We start from the raw sequence: 21,385 nt of genomic DNA, 5'->3' as shown, positions 1-21,385 counted from the left end.
GGAGAAGTGCATACCTAAATCCCTTCAGCAGCCATTGAATCCTGGCAAGAGCTCCAGTCGGTTCATCAAGCACAGCTCTGCTGCATGATCTGTTTTTATTTCCTCCCAGATACAGACTGTTTGGTGGTTAATGGTTTGTGTTACTGGGCTCAGAGAGGAAGAAGAACATGATAAAGAAGGGCAAAAGGTAAAAAGGCACATGATGGCATGATGAGGGAGAGGACAACCGCAGCAAACAGAGGAGAATTAAACCTGTGGAGACAATTGGGAAACCAGAAATAATGATGGAAGGACATCCAAGAGCACTTCCTCATGCTTGTAGGAGAGGGAACATTGCTGTGAGAGAGAATGCCCCAGTGCTGGGGATGTGGAATATTAAAGGTGAAGAGTCTGGATTGGCATCAGCACAGCATCACCTCAGTCAGAGCAGGGAGTGCAGCTCCAGAACTGCTGTGTGGTGCTTTCTGTGACCCTGGAAAAGTTACATAAACATGGCTCCTGTTTTTATTCCTCTCTCATTTAGGAACAATACTTCCTGCTGTCTCCCTGTGGTGTTGAAAGGCCAAATTAGCTAATGGAAGGAAAGTTCTTGAGGATGATTACTGCTGTTTTCATTGCTATCATTATTGCTATTTATAATAGGTATAATGGAAGTGTTAATATTGGGGAAGGGAAATAAGGGAAAGAGAAGTGGCAAACATCAAAAGCAGTAACTGGCCATGCTGGGACCAAGGATCTGTCTACAGGAGAGATAAGTACTACCTGTTCCAATAGCCAGAAAATCCCATAGCTTTAGATTCACCTAATTTATGGAATTACCTGATTGCAGGATTTTCTTGACGTTTCTGCTTTGAATCCATGTGAGCAATATGCCAAGGCAGGAAGTTCACTGCCTAATCATGTGATGAAAAAACCCTTTGGCAACTGCACTTTGAGAGCTGCTGATTGTCTCCTTTCTCCTCCACACTGATCCCAGGTGTGTACATCTCAGCCATGTTTTCTTACCTGGGAATATTTTCCAGTTACCCCAAAATGATACAATCCCAAACAAGTCTCCTGGCACTGGATCACCCTGTCAAGCCTCAGGGAGTTACAGCAATATAGGTCATAAAAGCAAATATAAAAGAAGTAATACAAAAGTCTGGGAAAACTAGTTAAGCATCCTGTAGAGAATATTGCCATTGGTGCCTTGATTCTACAACAGCCAGGAGATTAAAGCAGTGAATTTTTTTCCTTCTATGGCTGTTCCTGTGACGCTAGAGTTGGCTTTCCCAAACCTTGAACAGTTGTCCTTGGAGTAGGGAACAAATGCAATTTTGCAGACACATCTCCAACTGGTCAGCTTTCCTAGGTGATGAGGAGGGGACAGAAGGTACAGAATGTTGTGCAGTGACAGCAAATAATCTGCCAACAGCAAAAAGTAACAATGTGTTCCTAAACTGATCCCTTTGCACTCAGTGCCAAAGGAGGCATTTTTGAGGTGGGCCACTTGTTGCACCTTTAGCCTTTTTGTGAGTGAATGGTAGTCCGTGGCATCTCGCAGTTTTTGGGATACACTGCAACCACCAAGGGCTGTTTGGGGATGGTGTGTGTGCTCTGCACAAGTGCCTGTGGGAAGGATTAGGGAACAGCTAATGCCACTGACTGTATATTCTGAGATTCACAGGGCTCAGGCAGTCCCTGAACAGCACCATATCCCAGTTTTAATAATTACAGCTGTGTCCACAAGCCCATCTCCATTTTTGAGGGATACATACATGGTGCTGAGTGAGGAGCACTGAGTGCCACGGACTCCGATGTGAGGCAGTGTTGTCTCCCATGCTGGCTGGCCACAAGTTTGACAGCCTCTTGCCTAGGCTGTAATGGGCTCTCTGTCAAAATGTTGTAGGGACTGGGTTTTTAATTACGAAACCTTGTGAGAAATGTGAGGAAGGACTGTAACGCTGGGGGCAGGATGGCAAAGCAGGGTGAAAAAAAGGAATCCTTGGGTGTGTTTGGGGCAGAGCAGAAGACCTTTCCAGCAGACTCTTTGGCAAACAGCTATTTTTAACTCTCCCTTTGCAAAGCAAATATTAACTCTGAGCCATGTGCAGCCGCTGGCTTTGTGTGCTCTGGAGAGGGGCGAGCTGTATCAGCTACAACAGAGGAACAGAGAAGGAGTTCTTGCAGCCCCTTGAGCTGATATCGGCCGATAATCACCGCAGACCAAACAGGATCAAGTTAACGTGCTCCAGGCCCCAGTATTTGTGTCACCTGCTGCTGTACCCTCCGTGGCATGCTTGGAATGGATTGTTTGCAAAAACCAAGGCTCTCTGATTCCCAGGAGCGCGGGCAGGGTGTGTTCTGCGGGCTGGGATTGGAGCTGGAAGCGGGAAGCAGAGGAAGAACGGGACAAAGCGGTCCCTCAAAGGGCAAGCACTGCTCTGCCCCTGCACTGGCATCGCTGTTCTGCAGCTGACCCTGGTGTATCTCAGTCCTTCCTTGCCTTGCTGTGGGCTGTAAGCAACAGGAGGGAAAGGCATTGGTGATGGATTTATGCTGGCTGAGAGCCAGCTGGCTTTGCCCTGTCCTGCAGCTGCTCTTCTCCCTGCCCGGAGGTTCAGTCCATATGTCGCCCGTGTGTAGCTGAGAGCCGATTTTGGTGCTGCCTCTCTGCTTGATCATCACAGCATTTCCACGTCTGTTTTCCATCCCTCTGTTTGTCAAACGTGCCCGGTGATCCTGGAGGGCAGGAATTGTCCATGATGAGGTGTTTGTACCAAGGCTCTAAAAGCGGGACCTTACACGGCTCGAGGCGTTACCCACAGCAAACACAGATTAGTTCCTCCTCTGGTACATACAAAGAGGGGTGGAGAAAATGCATTGTTAGTTTTGCCTCTTGTTACAGAAAAGATCCTGGACGCTTCTTGAAGGCCTGAATCCAGGCTGCATCACAGGCCCATCTTTCTTTGTGCATTAGTTGAAAGAAGACTTGGTTTTCCCTGCCCCTTCCTCTTTTAAATGTAGAAATCTCTGTGGGAGCCTAACAGTTTTGTGCTTAAGAAGGTGGAAAATTATCTTAAGAGCTAAGCCTTCTTTCCTCCACTGGCTTAGGAATTTAGAGTCACCAAGAGGAGTCAGATGCAAACTCACCCAGGCATGTCTCCTTATCTCTTGGAGCCCAAGCCAGCAATCTGTTTTCCATTCACTTCTTGCCACTTTTTGTGAGGGGCTGGCTGCTGAGATTAACCTTGCTCCCAGGACAGGAAACAATCACAGGACAGGAAATGGAAAGGTGTGGAAGTGTTGGAGGCTGCAGGGCAGTCCTGGGAATGACCTTGAATCCTCACCACTTGTCAGTGGCTTGCATCCCTCCTGCAGGGATCCCACTGGCATATCTGCAGCTGGATTGCAGCTTTGGTGCCCACAGTCACCATCTGTACCATACCACTTGTGCTTTCATTCTGAAAATTTCAGTGTTCAGGCTGAGTGTGGGAGAAAACGCCTTCTTTTGCCTGTGCTAAAGAACAGATTTACTTCAAAGTATTGGAAAGCTTTCTGAGCACTGCTAGCCCTTCAAAACTGTGGGGTTTAACTTGCTCTTCCACTGAATCAAGTTCAGCCTCTCAAGGTGGAGTCATTCAATATGAACCTGGTATGATCACCTGGCATAAATTAGTCAGCACACCACTATGCTTTGTGCTTGGGAGCAGAAATGCGAGTGTAGAACAATGCAGAACACTATGAGAAAAAATGCTTTTCTTGCTTAGCATAAAACAATAACTAATTTGGAAACTTTCCTTAGCTTGGAGTAAATGGCAGTAGCTGAGTTCTCTCAAGATGCCTGTATGCACCAGGGATGGGGAAATCCAACAGAGACATGGCTCCAGGGGCAGACCTTTGACTTAACTATTTCTTGATTGAATTGTCTCAACTGCTCTGTCAGCTGACACAGAGTTTGGGCACAATGGGGAGGAATTTCTGTCTGCTGCATGTCACTGCCCCCCAGTTCTGACATGGCATCAAGGCTGAATGAGGGGAGCAGCACATCCTCCGGAGACATTCAGCTGCTCTGCAACTTTGTTTTTAGGTCTGAGAACCATCTCTGAACTCCACAGGGGATTAAAAATCCCCAACACAAAGCCCAAATCAATTCAACAATTCAGTGAGTTTTCTGAGCAAGCCAAAATATTTGTGCCCTGCTCTGCTCTGGGTGCAATGCACAAATGGTCTGGTGTGGCTCTGCTACCCCTCATAGTGGACAGGGAAATGAAACATCCCAGTTTTCCCAGTTTGAAGCTCCAGTCTGGGCTGTGAAAAGTGACTAAAACCTTGGCTGTTGAATTTGCAGTGAATAGAGTCAGATTTTCTGGTTTCCCCCTTTCCCTTGGATGACCTTGTGAAGAGATGAACCCCAGATTCAAAACAAACACATCTTACCACTGGAAAGAATGGAAATGGTTCCAGTAAAATACCTGAAAGCAAGAGGTCTAAAGCAGAGAACATTTTTCTGTAATGCTGATGGAATCCCTGGGAAAGTCAGGGACTCCTTGCATCAGAAGAAGCTTCCTCTCTCTCTGTTCCTTCATGGGGGAAAATTGCTTCCTCTTTCACCCTGTCAGCTCCTATAAAATCTTTTTCAGCAGCTCAGGAATTCTGAACAACCACCTCCAGCAGTTCATATGTGATGCTTCTCTTCCCATCATTATAATACCTGACATGAAAAGGGCAGTAGTTTGTCACTGCAATTGCTGCTGCTGCTGCTGTGCTAGCTTGCTGTTTTTTCCAGGGCATCTCCAGGTGTCCCCCAGGAACTGTCCTGACCTCCTGCATGGCTCTGCTCTCACCTGTGCAACTGCATACAGTGTGCACACACCTTTGCTGGATTGCTCCTCTTTTTTTTTTTTTTTTGTTGAGAAACTCAAGGAAGTAAGTTTGCAGCTTCAGAATCACACTTACCATTCATCATAGAAAGGACACAAAGATGGAATAATCCATCTTAAGAGCTGCAGAGAATTTGTTTTTACAAAAGCTCCTAGAAGAAAGGGAAGAGAGGGATAAATAAAGAAAACTTCTTTAAAATAACCAAGAAAGGCTCTCAGTCAGCCAGTGTTCTCTGAACCTACAGTAACCATAGTGAGCCAAACAAAAGGCAGCAGTAGTAAGTCTTATGTATCCTTGGTGATCCGCTTAAGCAACTTCTTGCTTTTACAGTAAGCCAAAAAAAAGGGGGAACACATGGGTTTGAAGTCTCCTGCAGGATCTATTGAGCGACAAGAAGCCTCCTCTAATGCAAGAAAATGGTCTGGAATGTTCATGCAAAGCAGGACCAGGGGTGGCCTTGGGGATTTTCAGCAAAGGGCAGTGGGCATGGAAGGCTTTACTGCAGAAAAGACAAGGGCAGGACTGGAGTTTGCTTCAGCCCAAGGAGACTATGGAGGCCTTTGGAAGTGGGTGCATTTTAGGAGAGACCAGCTTGGCAGGGAGCTCCTTGTCCTCCCCTTCCAAAAGAACCTGACAGAATTGGCTAAATGGGTTTGTGGTAAACAGGAGAAAGGAAGGGGTGTGTGGGACATGCTGGAATCACAGGAGTTTGGTGGGGTTTCACAAGAAGTAGGAACCATCCTGTCTGGAACACCCTCTGGAAAGGAATACTTTGCTGTTGCATGTTTCTAATCGTCATGGACTCTCCCCAGGGCCAGGGCCTGGGAGCTAGGGATTTGCAGAGACATCTGGAATAAGAGCCAAGATCATCATCACCACCCACAGAGCACTCACATGTTAATTAGACAGGACAGAGCAAGGCAGAACCATTGTGTCCATTCCCAGGTGGGAAACTGAGGCATGGAAAACAAGAGTCTATGCTATGACACGTTTTGCTATACAGATGCTCCTGCTGATTTCAAGGAGAAGGGGTTGTTCTTCCCTCCTGGCACTGCCTGGGCTCTGGTCACAGCACCTGTAGTAAGACCAGCCATTGAATCCAGCCCCAAAGGTTCAAAGCCACACTGATTTTTCAGGTATTCCTCCACCCCATACTTGCCAGAGTCACCTCTCATAACTTGACTTGGCAGAGCAGCTGACCTAATTCAGCCAAAAGGAAAAAAAAACTTCAGTCCCTGGCTGTCTCCCGCCAGCTCCTCCTGCTCCTGATGGATGAGTGACAATCACTGCACCCACAAGGTTGGCTGGCTGCATTTCACCTTGTTTTTCTCAGCTTAAATAAACCACAAGAGGCCTTGCTGGCTATTGATTGGCGCCTTGCACTAGATCCTGTAGCTTATGGCCATCACATTTTTGCCACAAGTGGTTACTGAGATCCACTGGGGATTTAGGGAACAGTGCAAAACTTGCCTCCCCATTTCCACTCCCTCTGGATCTGGTGCACAGGCTGGGCAGAGCAGGGAGCCACAGGCAGAAGTGGTCCCCCACCAGTGTTATTTGGCTGCTGTGGCCTGCATGGTGTGCACACATGTGGGCTCTGTGCACCCTCGTGCAGTGAAGCAGGTGTTCATTTAACCAGGTTTACCTGCATGCTGAGGTTTGTTTGCTTTGTTGATAATTGTTGCACTGTGATAGAGCTTTGTGTTTGTAGTGCAGCTCGTTTTGTTTGAATCGCTCGATCCTTCCCATGAAATATCACCACTCCTTAAACACAAATATTTTCAGAGGTGTGTGAAGATGAAGAATGGACATGGAGCATCTGAGCTTTGCTTTGGGAGACAAGGCCTTGTTTCTGGACTTGTGATGGAACCTTATGAGTCTTTTTGCCTTTTTTGCTTCTCTGAGCAGTAGTACTAAGTCACAGGCCCGTTGTGAATGTTTTCTTCCAGGAAATTTCAGGAATTTGTATCCAGGTAACCCCAGCTGGGTAGGTGAGAGATGAGAATGCTAACAGGCTAGTAACAGATGAGAGAACTGTGTCAACAATGAAATGGCAGTCCACATCTCCATTTATATTCTCTCTAAGTCAGTAATACAGGTTTGATGCTGCCATCAAAACCTTCCAAAGGCAGAATGTGGGTCTGGTTTTGGGTCTTGCTTGTGGACACTTTAAGTACATAGGAGGAAAACAATTCACTTTCAGCCTCTGGAGTAACATGCAGATGACTCTACTTGTACCAACAAGTGTTCTTTCAAGGCATCCTTTACTCTGGTACTGTGGCTGGCTGCTTGGCCTTGCAGGCTGCAGTTTAAGAGCTTTGCCCTTGGTGTAGGTATAAGCTGGAATGCACCAGGATTTGAAGAAAGATTTCTTTCAGAGCAGTTAATAACGTTATCAGCATTATCAGAAGTATTGCAGGGTTTAGTCTTCCCTGAAAGTGTTTGATTTCACATTCTTTAGAAAGGTGAATATGGAAGAATCCAAATGTCCATTTTCACTGCAAAAGGAGACAAAGGAAGGTCTAGCCCAGGTAGTTGCAAAGAGAACCTTAAAACAGTGCTCCTGTGAAGTGAAAAACCTCAAATATATAATTACAATTGGAATTGTTAGACGATAAAGCACAGATCATGATTCTGTTGATTTTTTTAGGTTAGGCACAAATTCATACAAATGCTTGTGATGAGTATCACAGCCTTTGAAGTAGCTGGTATTTGTTACAAAACATATTTTTCCAAGCAGGACTTTTCTCTGATGTATGTGCTGTAACATAAAGCACAAACATTAGCTCTGATGTATGTGCTGTAACATAAAGCACAAACAAACATTAAATCCCTTCTGTTCACTATATCACAAGTTAATCTAACCCCTAGTACCCCACTATTGTATTTCATTGAAATCATACCCACCTGTTCTGCTTTACAGCAGCAATAAACTGCAGCAATGCTGCATTTTTCGTTTGTTATTTATTTATACTGGCAGCAAGAGCTAATGTTTCATCTCTCACCCTTCCTGGTAATTGTGATACAAGGCTCTTTATGGGAAGGCTCATTCCTGTGGTTTTATCCATTCTTCAGAAGAAAAGAAAAAACTCATTCATCAGTGGAATGACTTCCTGGTAAAATGAATGACAATGATTTTTACCTCCCTTTGTAGGGGGCTTGGAGACTTTATTGGCTGATACTGGGGGAAGTCAGATTTTACATTTTAGAAGGTACCTGGGCTGGAATTCCTTGGTTAGGAGGAACAGACCAGCTTTGCCTGTGAGAAATCACCATTCAACACCAAAACTAATGCCCTGGTGAAAACCTGGGCAGTGTGTCTGCATGTGCTGAATTACATGTCTGGGGCATGGCTTAATTACACCCTGCTTGGCCTGACTTGAAATAAAAGCAACTTCCAGAAGTATACGTGCAATTCCACTGCTCTGAAAATCTCCCCCCTGCACAGAGCTGCCCTTCCTGCCTGGATCTGAGGCAGAACCACCCCAGCCTCATCTCTTTGTCTCAGCGGGATGTCTGGGGAGGTGAGTTCCTGAAGGAAGCGCTTCTACTCCTGCTGTGCCAGGAGATGTTCCACAGGAGTGTGGGTCCCGTGGCACCTGCTAACACAGGTCACAGCCTCTGTTGAGCAGGGACTGCTGGGTGCTTTGAATAGCAGATTTTGTGGTGGAAAGTTTCACAGTCAAAGTAATCATCAGTTGCACTTGGAGCTGGTGGCACTCCCGAGTCTCCTGGAACTCAGGATTTGCAGTGCCTAACCTGGCCCTCTGCTGTGCTAGTGTATGCCTTTGCAGAGAGAGTGCATTAGTGCACAAGGCTGCCATTCCAAGATCCTGGGCCAGATTTTCTTGTCCTCTGCTTTGTCACTGACTTCTTTCCAGGCTTGGTGGATTTCTGCTGGTGCACGGATGGGGAGTCACTACGCCGTGTACATGATGGACTGTACAAAGCAGAGGAAAGTGCCCTAGGACTCTGCTTCTAGCCTTGCCACTCCATAGCCTGGAGCAGACTGCTTACTTTGTATAAAATTCAAATAATCATCTGCTTTCTTTAAATCCCTAGCTGAAAAACCCTACAGAGATGCTGCACTTCATTAACTACCTACACCTGAGTGCTCCTGCTTTGCTGCTGGCCAGTAAGAAAGATGCTGTTGTTCATCAGGCATTTGGATCCAAAAGGGGAGCTTGAATTAAAATCACATCCAAGCTCTTCTAATCCTGGCTTTGCCCTTGGGCTGGTGCCTGGGTGCTCTTATCAAGAGGCATTCTGTGGCTGTTTTGCTGGAGTTCACTGCTTCCAAAATACCAAAGACTTTTCAGGCTTATTCTGAACGGTGCTTCTTGGCAGAGCTCATCTGGCTGCTGATTCCAAGCTCCCTTCTATATGAAATGTAGGTGTGGCAAGCACAGACCTTTGAGTGAGCTGGCTGGCAAAGGGTTTTTTTTAATCCAAGAGCAGAGTTTGGGGCTGGTAGATCAAGTCTTTGAACAGAAACACACGCTCAGCTCTGCGGGTGAAAGCCAAACATCTCACTGTCTCCCTTCTCTCCTGTGCAGATCGAAGAGGGAGGGAAGGCAGATTCCCTGCCTTCCAAGCTGCAGGCTGGTGATGAAGTGGTGAACATCAACGAGGTGGAGCTGAGCAGCTCCAGGAGAGAGGCCATCTCCCTGGTGAAAGGCTCCTACAAGAAGCTGAAGCTCGTCGTCCGCAGGTAGGCAAGAGCCACAATCATTCCCTGCCTTCCTCCTGCCCCTCAGGCCACCCAGCCATGCCCCTCACTTCTCTGAGCACAAGCCTTGTTTTGAGCACACAGGCATGAGCCCAAGGGCAAATGCTTGTTCTTTTCAGCCAATATTTCTAGGACTCCTTTGTCACTGATAAGTCCAAGCATGTGAAACGCCCATTTCTCTTGCACTGCTCCCCTGCCACATGACACTCCAGGATCTCTGTTCAGTGATGTACAGGCAGTCCCATCTTCCTGCCTTGTGCCTGGGGCTCCCTGCCAAAGGGTGACAGTTCTATACATAGCTCTGGCCTCATTTGCTGCGTGTTGTCACTGTTGCTGTGGCAGCAGAAAGATTTCCACTGGCCTCATCAAGATTTGGAGCTGTTTGGTGTTCTGCAGGTGAGTGATAGAGGATTTTGCATCAAAGATCAAAGAGTCTGGAATTTGTGGTTTTGGTTTTTTAAAACCTTAACAGAAATGCCACCTCTGTGTCTTTTGCTGTGGCCATGTCCAGTTTCTTTCTGTGCCAGTTAAGTGATAGCTGGTATCACTTTATGGAGTGCTCTGTCCTCAAGCTCCACACTTAGGCAAAAAGGAATCTGGGTAAAGATCAGCACAGTTGGGGAGCTGTCGTTACTCAAACAAAAGGTGTCACTAAATTTTGGGTCACTAAATTGGAACAACTGAGTAACAACTGAGTGGTGATGCCTGAGCTGGGCAGGTGTGACCAGCTCAGACACCCTCCTGCTCCCTGGGCTGCACTTTCTGCTTTTGCTGACTTTATTTGGTTGTTTAATTAAAACATCTTTAGGTAACCTCACAGCAAATTCTGAATATTCATATACAGAACTGTTACCTGGTTTGTGCACCCATTGGGAGAGGATTTGCAGAAGGAGTTTGTTGCAATTTGAGTGTTTTCCAAAAATACCCTTTGGATTTGGTTTTTACTTTAAGACATGTTGATTGTAATCCAAATGTACTGACTGAACAAAATGTTTAATTCAAGCTACCTTAACAAAACTGTGGAAACAGAACCCATTTGTTTTGCAATGCAATAATTTCTCTGCATTTTTTATATTCCCAAAACCTTTCCACCTTTTTTCCCCTCTTTAAAGAGTGTGCAAGGAGTTTTGATGTTTTTCTGGTTTGAATTACTATAGTGAACATGAAAAAAATTTGGTTGAGAGTCTTTCATGTCTTCATTCATCACCAATAGAAGGGTCAAGCACATTAACTTTTAGAGGTATTGCATTCACATACCACCCCCTTGCCAAGGTACTTTGAATCCTTTGTGCACATTTAAAGCTCAGTGATAATCCATAAATTTAGAACTGGAAAATTGCAATTAAGAGCTAGTAAGAGCCCAGCCTTCAGGTAATTTGACCCAGTCCCAGGTGACCCTGCAGTGCTGGGCATGAAGGCAGAGAGACTCAGGAAATGTGAGGTCCTGACTGGTCTGTGGGCAGTGGGTCACAAGTTTCTCTGAATTCACTCCATCACCAGAAGAGGCCAGGCTCAGCACACTGGCCAGGATAGAAGGAGAGATTTTGTCTCCAGTTCTAGAAGGCAAGAAGAGATAAAATAAGGATTCCAGAGGAGAATGGTGAGAAAAGAGGAAAGGGGTGCAGATTACCTTGAGCCCAGACAGAATGAGTTTAGCCATTAAGCCAGGTAAAGGCAGCACTAACCTTGCTTCCCACCTGGGGTCAGGTTTGGTTGGTTGGAGATTTGCAGTCTACATCACCTGAAAATGAAGTATTTTTGAAATGCTTGTGGTGCTGATTTTTGTAGATTTGCCATCATGATTGAATTGAAATGGATGAGGGTTGCTTGCTGCAAGTACCAGCAGTTTGAAAACTTCCTGACCTGTTTGTAACCTGAATTTTTCAGTGCTCTCAGTATTCACAGAAACTCTTCCTTATGGGGTGACACAAACTCCCACAGACATGGACTTTACTCCTTCCAAGTCATATACAAACAACAGCAAAATCTGCTCAGTGTATGTGGTTCTGGCTCTCTGCAGAGCATATTCCAGGTCAGCATGTTTTTGAAGGTTTAGCTGTTTGTTTTTCAGATGAAAACCTCACAAGTTCTCTGTAACTGTGTGGTGGTGACACCAACCATCACACCAGACAGAAAGCACACATTTTTTAAAATCAGATGTATTGTGCCATAGCCCACACAGCATACTCAGCCTGCTATTTAATCTTGGTTTTTATTTCAGGACAAAGGTAAGCTTTTAGTACTTAAAGGGTGACCTCTCTGTGTGTTACAAAAGTGGATGTTACAACACCTTGCAGCTCTGCAGACTGGCTGATGCAATGATGTGGTACTTCCCTCGGAATGTCACAACTGATGTGTCACCATCAGTCTTCATCAACTCGAGTTTGATTGATCAGTGTAATGGAGGTGGGAATAGTTTCAAAGAAGGGAATGTAAGTGCAAAACCAGGGAAAATTCAGGGCGAGAGAAAAGGCGAAAATAAATAGCGATAAGAAAATTATCTATCTCACATGACCAGCACCAGGGTATTTAGTAGGTGAGGACCACAGTCTGCCACATTCTCACTCCTGTGCAAATGTCCTGCTGTCCCCAGGGAGGAGCTTGCAGGAGGAGAGACACGAAGCTGTGAATTCCTACACTTTCTGCTTCCTTGCTCACAGCCTTGTAGTAGGGCAGAGGCAGAGAATGCCCTAATGAGCCCCAGCGTTCAGTAAATCCTGTGCCTATTCCCTAAGAGGATCTTTATTTGGGAGACAAAAGTTGAACAGTTTTCATGGATGCTCTCTAGCTGCGTTTTGTTTGTCTTGTCCGCAGCTCAGAAGCCCTCAGTGACAGCTTTCAAATGTTCAGTTTTCTCTGCTTCTTTAGCACAGCTACCCACACCTCCCTTGTTTCCAAGGCTATTCCCAAAGCCAGCTCCTGCCTCTCTGCCCTGTCCTCACTGGTTTTGCCCATTCATTTCCAGGACAATGGGCTCGGATATGTGTGTTTGCTCATTCCTGCACACCTCCATCGTGCTGAGGCCAGGACCAGCTGGAGCAGGAGCTGCTCTGCAGCCCAGGGAGTGACCCAGTGTGCCTGAATCACTGCTGGCGACAAACCTCTCTCCCCATGGGCATGAGAACAGCCAGTTTCATCAGGCCTGAGGAATGCACAGGCCGATGCTGGGGAGGTCCCTTTGCTCAGGGTTTTGCCCATTTGGAGCAGTCGGTGTGAATCACAGTGGGAAACTGGAGAGACCAGTTTGCTGGATTTTGAAGCGGGGAGGCTGGCCTACTATCCTCAGCAAACTGCCTTGAAGAGGTCTGGGTACTCAGTTGATCTTTAACCAGGTGCAGGAAAAGCTGTTTGAAAGCTACAGCTACAAAAGAATAAGACTTAGCTGGTTTTATTGTGAAATACATAATTTTTTCCAAACTTTTTTTTTTTCTGTTGCTCCCTCTCCAACTGCAATATCCAAGCAGAGCTGGATGCAATCACAAAAAGACCCTTTTCAGTGGTATCAGTCTGATCTAATTGTGTTGTGCATGCCTTCATCAGCTGAAGATAAGGCTCAAACCATGGGCAGAGCCTTGTGTGCTTCACAGCCCCTCCAGTGGCCTGGAGCACTTGCCAAAACCAGGCTTTTGCAGAGGTCAGCGGGCAGGAAGGGCATCACGCTGTTTACACGGCCGGACGTGCAGCGTGTCCCCAACTGCAGCAACGAGGGCAGCCAGGCGTGGTGGCACACGGGGCTGTGCCACCAAGGGGACCCTTGGGGACGAGTCCCACGTGGCCTTTCCAGCACAAACACCAGCCAAGCCTCCCACGGGCCACTCGGGCAGAGGGCACAGCAGGTGGCAGTCCTTCTTGTTGAGGGGACAGTGCGCTGAGGAGGGATCCAGCCTCAGGCTGGGTTAATTAATGCAAAGCTCTATTAATGTTTGCTGGTGGAACAGCAATGAAGAATGTTCTGCAGAGGTTTAACAGGGATTTAGGCCCTTGCTCTGCTCGTGCCAATGTGCAAGGGCCCTGCAGGTCTCTTCTAGGGTGTTTAGATTGGGATGTGATGGTGACACTTGTGTTTGCAGAGCCGGTGAGACTGGGCAAAGCAGGAATCTCAAACTAGCTGTGATTTACAGCAAAACTGCTTGCTCCAGGATGCACATGTGTGCTCTTAGCATGTGTCCAGTCATTCTGACACCAGCGACTGCAAGAAGCCTGTTCAAGTACTATTTATGTGGTATACACAATATTGTAGTGAAAATCACTATTCAAGGTGGTTGATTTTCTGTTTTCAGTGGTAGTGGTTTGTGTCTGCCTCAGGCTTAGCAGTGCCTGCAATTGTTTTCCTTCTCAAAGAGCCTCAGACTAAAAGTACAAGTCACACATCCTCCTTTTCCTGTTGTGCTAAAAAACTGTACAAAAAGGAAGGATTAAGCTTATCCTTGGCTATGACCACAATCTGCATGTTTGTTTTCACGCTTCCCTACAGATTCCCTGCATCACTTGGGTTATTTGGGTAATTCTCTTGGTGCATCCCTGGCCCTGGGCCCCCTTGCCTGAACGATGAGACTTGGGGGAGATGCTGGGAGTGAGAAGGTGCTGGGCTGCGTGGGCCTCCCGGGGCCAGGGCTGTGTTTTCAGACAGATCTGGTTCTAATCAACTCCTTTAAACACCTCAGTGGCAAGATCAGGAATGAAACCCAGACATCCTGAATGCTTGCACTTACTGTTCTGCTACGGAGCTGTTCCTGGTTTGGCAGCAAATTACTGTAGCTAAGGCTTCAGGAAAAACTACAGGAGAAAAGTGTTCCAGTCCACCTGATAAATGAGCCTATGGAGGTGTGGAAGGGCAGGAGGAAGATGTCAGCACAGCTGACATCTGCAGCTCAGAGCTGATTCAAGCCCATGGAAATTGGTGGAAAGATTCCCACAGACTCCAAAAGGCTTTGGCTTAGACCCTCACTGAGCAGTGATTTCCCTCATTGACCAGAAGAAAATGGGCTGTTCCTGGAGAGAGGGGAAGCTGCTGGCATTTTTACAAAAAGACAAGTGCCAACACAATTCTTCAAAGGAGTCTGTCCACTAATCCTTTCCTCTTATGACACTAATGTAATTTGGTGCCGTATTTGACAGCGTGCCAAAAAATTGCATCGAATAAATCCAAGTTTTGTGAATGAAATGAATGAGAATTGGAGCTGGCCCACACCCTGCAGGTGTGGCTGGGGTTTGTTCAGTGCTGATGACCGGGGGAATGGCAGAAAGGAAGGCTTCATGCACATGGAATGTTTAGGACTGACAGCTTGGAGGCCAAAGCTGGCATTCGAGGGCTGGCAGGGTGGTCTGTGCCTAGTGCTGGTGTCTGTTTGTTGTGAACTCCTCCTCGGCTTTCCAGAGTGCCCCTGCTCATGTCTCCTTGTGTCTCAGCTCTTTCAAAGTGCATCTTTTTATCATTAAAAAAAATGAGCCTTTGGTTGGGGTCTGCAGCTCCTCATGTAATGCCAGTGGGTGTGACCAGCCAAAGCCCACCAGCCTCACCCACTGTTTGGATGGCATTTCCAGGGCCTCTACACCTGTGCCCAGATAAGGAAAGGCCTTTAAATTTCCTTGTGTCTTGGATCAAACTGGTCAGTCTTTAGTATCTCAAGCATCAGTATTTTCATAGAGGAGTTTCCCATGCATTCCTCAAAATGTTTGCAGCTCCTGTCTCATTAGGAAGGGACAGGCAGCTGAGAGGTGAACAGAATTTAATTTTTAAATCACTGGCAAATCCTTACTGTCTAGGACTTAATTAGCTACAGCTCAGGAATGATAGGGTTTTAGTAAATGTAAGGGAGATCTAGATACAATTTTTCAATAAAAGATTTGAGGTCACTGATAGGAACAGTGGGCAAATGCCTTGGAAAGAAATAAATGCCAGCCACCAAGATGTGTTTTGGTCTCTGGGATGTTACAGACTGACCCAGGAACCCAGGAATTCCCAGCCACTGCTATTCCAATTAGCTGCTCCTCTCACCCTGTGCCTGTGGATTAGTTTGCCTTCTTCAGGCAATAGTCAGCCTGGGGCTGGATTTGTCAGCAAGTGACTCTGAAAAAGCTGGGAAATCTCTACAAAGCACTTTTTACAGCGGGAATCTCCTTTATTTGGAATTTCCCAAGGATTCAGTTGGAGCTGGATCAGATCACGACAGTATGAAAACTCAGACAAACAAGCATGTGTTCTCCCAGCACTCCCTGCATCCTTCACTGTCTGGGATGGTGTGGGGACGACCTTTATTCCACAGGGCAAATGCTTGGACTGAAAAGGGGTTCTGGTTACCTGTCCAGGTGCAGAGGGGTGCAGGGTGACACCTTCACTGGGCAGCTGCAGGGAAAGCTGAGAATAGCTGCATTTCATCATCCCCGTGCTGTAAAGGAGCTGCACTTGCATGGGAGCTGACTACAAATATAGATTTATAAGGGGTTTCTTGGTTGGGTGGCATCGATGTGGACAGATGTACATGTGTACACAGCCACAGCCAGGTTAAATATTTAGTTGCTCAGCTGCTGCTATAAAATCATTTCACAAAACCTTTTCCTTGCTTTTCCTGCTTGGTCCAAGGTTTCCTCTGAAAGGGAGGTGGGGTCAGGAGAGGTTAATGAACACTGATGTAATCCTACTGATATAAATTGTGTTTGGCTGGATTTACTTCAGCAAAACAGATGTTAGGGTGTAGTGATTACTGTAACTCCTTTACGTCTTTTATGAATGGGCTTGTACAGGTCATCCAAATCCCTTGGTATTGTTTCTCCCTTAGGGCTGCATCCATGGAATATCTCAGGCAAAAGAACAATGAAGAGCAGACACTGCACAGACAGTATCAAATGGTCTTTTATATGCACAACTCTTCCTGTGTGCAGCGCAGAGCAGCCTGACTAACTCACCCAAACACAGATGGACAAAGAATATAGAACGGTTTTTTTTTCCTAATCTCCCTTTCTTCAGCTTCCTGCCTGACTTTGGCATTAAAAGGGAGGCAGGGCTGATCTTCAGTGCATGTTTGTAAAACATTTTTAGGTGGGTTATACCTGCATAATAAACCATAACTTCTCCTTTTTTTCCTATTGAGAATGCATAAGGAAATGAAAATCAGAAATAGTTGTTAAAAAATACATGTTTCAGGAGCTGAAAAGAGACTGTTAGCTCAGAGTTGCCACTTAGGCTTTTGTGTTTACCCAGCTTTTAAAAATGATTACTATTGTCAGGTGAAATGTCAGGGGGTGAGTGGAGGCATTCAAGAAGGTGTGGAAGAGGATGATGTATTCCCTTTACCTGAAGTCAAGGGGACATTGGAGTAGAGAAAATGTGGTGAAAAATATGGGTGAGATAGTGAATATTTTGAATTTACAGCCGGCCTGGAAAAGAGAACTATTTAGGGTTAAATGGAAATGCAATTGTGTGTTCTGTTTGGCCTGAAATGAACCGTTTCGCTCCTGGTAGGAACAGCATGTCAATTTAATATATTTAATGTATATTTAATGTATGTTTCCAGCTTTCTCTTGGATGTTAAGGCAGCCTGGCTGGGTATAGAGCACCTGAACCTCCCTGTGCCAGTACTTCCTCAGTAGCAGGATGGGTCCAGTGGGTTGAGGGCCATGTGCTTTTCTGGGATTATTTCCATAAACTTCATCCTGTGCCCACAGCCTTCTCCTGTGGCATCTTTCTCAGCCCTGCAGCCGATTGCTGAGCCCCAACTTGGGGACCAGTGAGCAACAGGGAGCAACCTCCCTGCTGCACCTCTTCTCCGCCGTTTTCATCCCCCACCCTTGTCCTCAATTGCGATTTGAGGGGTGAACCTTGAGAGAAACAGCACATCGTTCCTGGCTGGCTGAAAACCCTTTTTTCTTGGATATAGTTCCTTTTCCCCTCTCTCCCCGCAAAGCCCAGCGTTAATCACAAGAAGGACCAAGCCCAAACCCGCGGGGAGCCGGGGCAGAGCTGACTGCCACTTTCACTCAGCACATTCCCCCTTTTCCTCACGCTCCCTGCTCCTGTCTGTCAGTCCTGCTGACGACTGCCGGGTAGGAGGGCAGTAACCCGAGCTGCCTGTGCCCTAGCGATCCTCCTGCGTGTTCCTGCGGGATTAGTGCCGAGGTGCCTGCGTGCACAGCACCTGGATCTGCAGCTCGCTGGCGCGGTTCCTCCGCGCCCATCGCGGCTCCGCTTCCCCGCTGCCGGCCCCGCGCTTCCCGAGGGCGGGATGCGCATCCCCGAGCCTGCCTCCAAAGGTAAGCGGCTTCACAACAGAGGGCGGGAGTATTATGGACCCGTTCTGGCCTAAACCTCACGGGCATCGTGGAGTTCAGAGCAAACGAGTGTGCATGCAGCGCCGGGGGGTATTTTTCCGCAGCAAACGGGGAGCCAGCGCTCAGGGTCTGCCGCTTTTGGGAGGCTGTTGGGCAATTTAAGCAAAGCTCTCAGGCTTCAGGCTAGAAAAGTGCTCACTTTTGGGTGAGGGGTGAACTTGGGAGAGCCTCCAGAGCTGTGCGGCATCCCCACCCTCGGTGTCCAAGGGGAATATCGGTGCCGTGCACTTGGGATGCTGAGTCTTCTGACTCACGTCCGTGCCACGATTTGTAGAGTGAAAATAGTTCCAGTTTTATAGTCTGGAAGAATCCACGCTCAAGTTCGTGGCGCTCTTCTTGGCCTTCACCTTTTATAAGCTGAGAGTTGTTTAAGGTGGGTGGCAAACCAGGCACATGTCGCTGGTGGACAGAGATGGACCAGCCCCACAATCTGGGATATGATCTTGTTCCATGAATATGTATGACAGCATTGCAGGGAGCAGAGAGAGAGTGGGAAAGAGGCTGGTTCATGAGAGATGGCAATTAGTACAGGTCCAGTGCTGGTAATCACTGTAGCTCCAGCTGGGCCAGCACAAATTTGCATTCTTTGGAGACCTGTATATTGTATACACACACATCCGCCCTTCCAGCTTGGTCATGAATCATAAAACTAAGTTCATTGAACTTGGATTTGATTTTGATTATTTTCTGACACATGAACTCCTTTAGTAAACCCATTAACTAATCTTTAAACTCATTAGCTGCTTCATTGCTATTAGGATATTTTTAGTTTGAAGTTTGTGTGGGGTTGTATTATCTTTGAGTATGGGCCAAAGCTTTAGCTGTGCACTTCAAGGGAAATTGTAACTGGTTTTTCATCTAAACTGTGGTGATCCAATGTGCTTAGGGAAAGTTGGCAGTGTTGGTTTAGTGCTGCTAGTGAAATACTGGGGCAAAACTAGTGGGCATGGGAGTATCCCTAAAGATTCCTGAGGCAGTGGAGATGACACGGATCCAGAGCATGAAGGAAGAGCTTGTTTTACAGCACAGATCCCACCACCCTGCTGCCTGGCCTGATGCCTACAGGGGTGAGCATGTTCCCAGGCTGCAGCAATGAGAGCAACCTCCCATCTGAAATTTGAAGAGATGCCTGAATTAAAGAGATTTGGTGGTCACCCCCTTCAAGCAAATTTAAAAAATTCATCTTGGGCTGATGCTACTCTGGTGTGCTACATTGTGTTAAAGTCTTTTGGATGCCTTCAAAGGGCTAAAGGCAATACCTCATAGAAACCCAAGGGGCTGAAGAATTACCAGATATTAGCATTTACCTCAGTTGCCAAAGCTTGGACGTTTCTTTCTGCCTTTCATAAATTACAGCCTGCAGGGACCATTTAGTAATAAATCGTAGCAACTTGGCTTTTAGAGGGCAACCCATGTACAGAGGCACTTCAGGTCTGTGCCAGCATCTCCTTTGTTCAATAAAAGTAACAGCAGGAATTTGATTAAAGACTGATAGAAAAGACAGGGAGGGAGAAACACAGCAAAGATTAAAGAAAGAAAGAGCCACCTGGAAACTTCATTCCTCCTTTATTTCTAACTTAAGCTCGTAAATACCAAATCTAAACCATTGTGTGTGTGAGAGGGAGGGAAAATTTCCTGCATGCCTGCACAGAACAGACTGCACATGCAGCCACCCGAACGACTTTTAGCAGGAGTCAGATTCTTTCCTCCAACTTAAGGCTTGCATTGGAAAGAAAATAAACTAGGAAATAACATTATCCCCCGGTGCTCTGGGAGGACGGCATTTGGGAGGGTCGGGCGAGTCCCATCCCTGGAGGAGAGTGGCGCTGGCTTTGGGCTGGGAGCAGGGAGAACATTTCCCAGGCTCGGAAATGGTGCCCTGCAGCTCGGCACAATGCGATGGCCAGCTGCACACGGCCAGCCCACAGCATCTGCCCCTTTGTCTCCATCATCCTCGCTGCGACACCCCCCCAGGAAAAGGAAAACCCGGTGACTCCAGCAGCCAAATGCAAATTAGCCCCGAAGGAGCCCCGTTCTGTGTGATCAGCAAGCGACGGGCAAATCGCATTCAAATTCCTCGCTGCAGAGCCAGCCCGGCTGTTGTTTGGGTGTAGGAGACCAGAACGCTGCCATGAAGTGTCCAAAGGGAGAGAGGGTGCATTTTCCTTAGCCCGGCTGTGCCCTGGGAGCTGGGAGAGCTTTGCTGGGAGTCGGAGGCGCGCTTTGGTTCCCAGGCGGGATTTGCAGAGCACAAAAGAGGAGGTCTGGGACCGTGAACTGTTCAGCCCTCAGCAAGGTTTTGCATGCTTTGGGCGCTCCTGCAGGTAATCTTGCCCTACTCCAGCCTAGGTGGAGCAGCAGGGCAGAGGTTCCTGTCCCTGAAGTCTTTGGCTGCTGCATTTGGAGTTGTCTGTACACTTGGACATCTCTGCTTCTTAAATCACGCTTTTCCCCACCTGCCGCTTCTCTTAGTCCATCTTTACATTGGTTTCTCTCTGCTCACTTCATCTGATGCTTCTCAGCTGTTTGTAACACCTGTTGGACCGTGAATCCTTTTTGGCCGTGGCCCTGGCTCTGATCTGTGTTCCCCTCAGGTGGTTGGGATGTGATGATGTCTTTGCAGCAAAGAGGATCTCTCTGCCTCGGTCCAGCCTTCCCCGCCTCAAACCCTTATCCTGAAGGCTGCTGCCTCCTCTCTCCCGGGAGCAGAAAAAAGCCCAGGTCTGGATCAGGTTCTTAGGTGCTGTTTTCTCCCTCCCAATCAGACCACTACAAGGACGCAGGAACACACAACGTCCACGACCGAACCTCCGGTCAGCAAACCACATTCCCCCAGTCAGTAAAACTCTCAAAGTACCGATATCCCGACAGGATTTGTCTTCCCGCTGCTTCTCCCATCCCGGCCCCGCACCTCGGGCAGAGCAGAGGGCGGCGCGGTGCGCCGGAATGCGGGGAATGCGAATGGCATGCTTGAGTGGACAGCTTCAGAGCCGGGCTCGGGGATGGCTCTCCTGCCATCTGTTGTGAACCCCGCGGGCCCATAGCAACAGCGGCTCAGGAATGGGGCTGCTGGTTTTTTTTTTTTGTTTCTGGGAAAGAAATTCTTCCCCAGCCTCTTCAGCGCTCCTGCGTGCGCGCACTCATGAATAAGCGGGAACGGGGATGGGATTCCTGCTCCAGAGTGATGCCTGCTGAAGGAGAAAGGGCCTTGTAGAGCTCAGCTTGTGTTTGGTTTGGGGAGGTGTTTCCCTTCCTGCGCTGGGACATGAGCCCATGTGTGTAATTTATTGTTAATTGCCAAAATTCCGTTCTATTCAAATCAAGTGTGAACGTGCGTTTGCCGTGAGGTCAGTAAAATCTCCAGTGGCTGTACAACCACTCGATCGTCCTCAATGAAACAGAGATCACTTCTGCCTTGTTATTACAAATACCGAGGTTATAACCGATGTAAATAATCCCAGTGGA

The 21,385-nt window shown here is 47.3% G+C and overlaps 1 protein-coding gene across 2 annotated transcripts in view; it reads left to right on the top strand.

The window, feature by feature from the left end:
• The first annotated feature begins 9,466 nt into the window (after positions 1–9,466).
• Positions 9,467–21,385, top strand: part of SHROOM3 (shroom family member 3) — a 76,981-nt gene continuing 65,062 nt past the window's right edge. For both annotated transcript variants that reach the window (XM_041427453.1, XM_041427452.1), the window contains exon 1: positions 9,467–9,574. The gene's annotated coding sequence lies outside the window, so the exon portion shown is untranslated. The remainder of the gene's footprint in view (positions 9,575–21,385) is intronic.

This window comes from Onychostruthus taczanowskii, unplaced genomic scaffold, assembly GCF_017590055.1.
Source record: "Onychostruthus taczanowskii isolate IOZ18803 unplaced genomic scaffold, ASM1759005v1 scaffold114, whole genome shotgun sequence".
Lineage (NCBI taxonomy): Eukaryota > Metazoa > Chordata > Aves > Passeriformes > Passeridae > Onychostruthus > Onychostruthus taczanowskii.
This window is presented reverse-complemented; position numbering and strand designations above follow the sequence as displayed.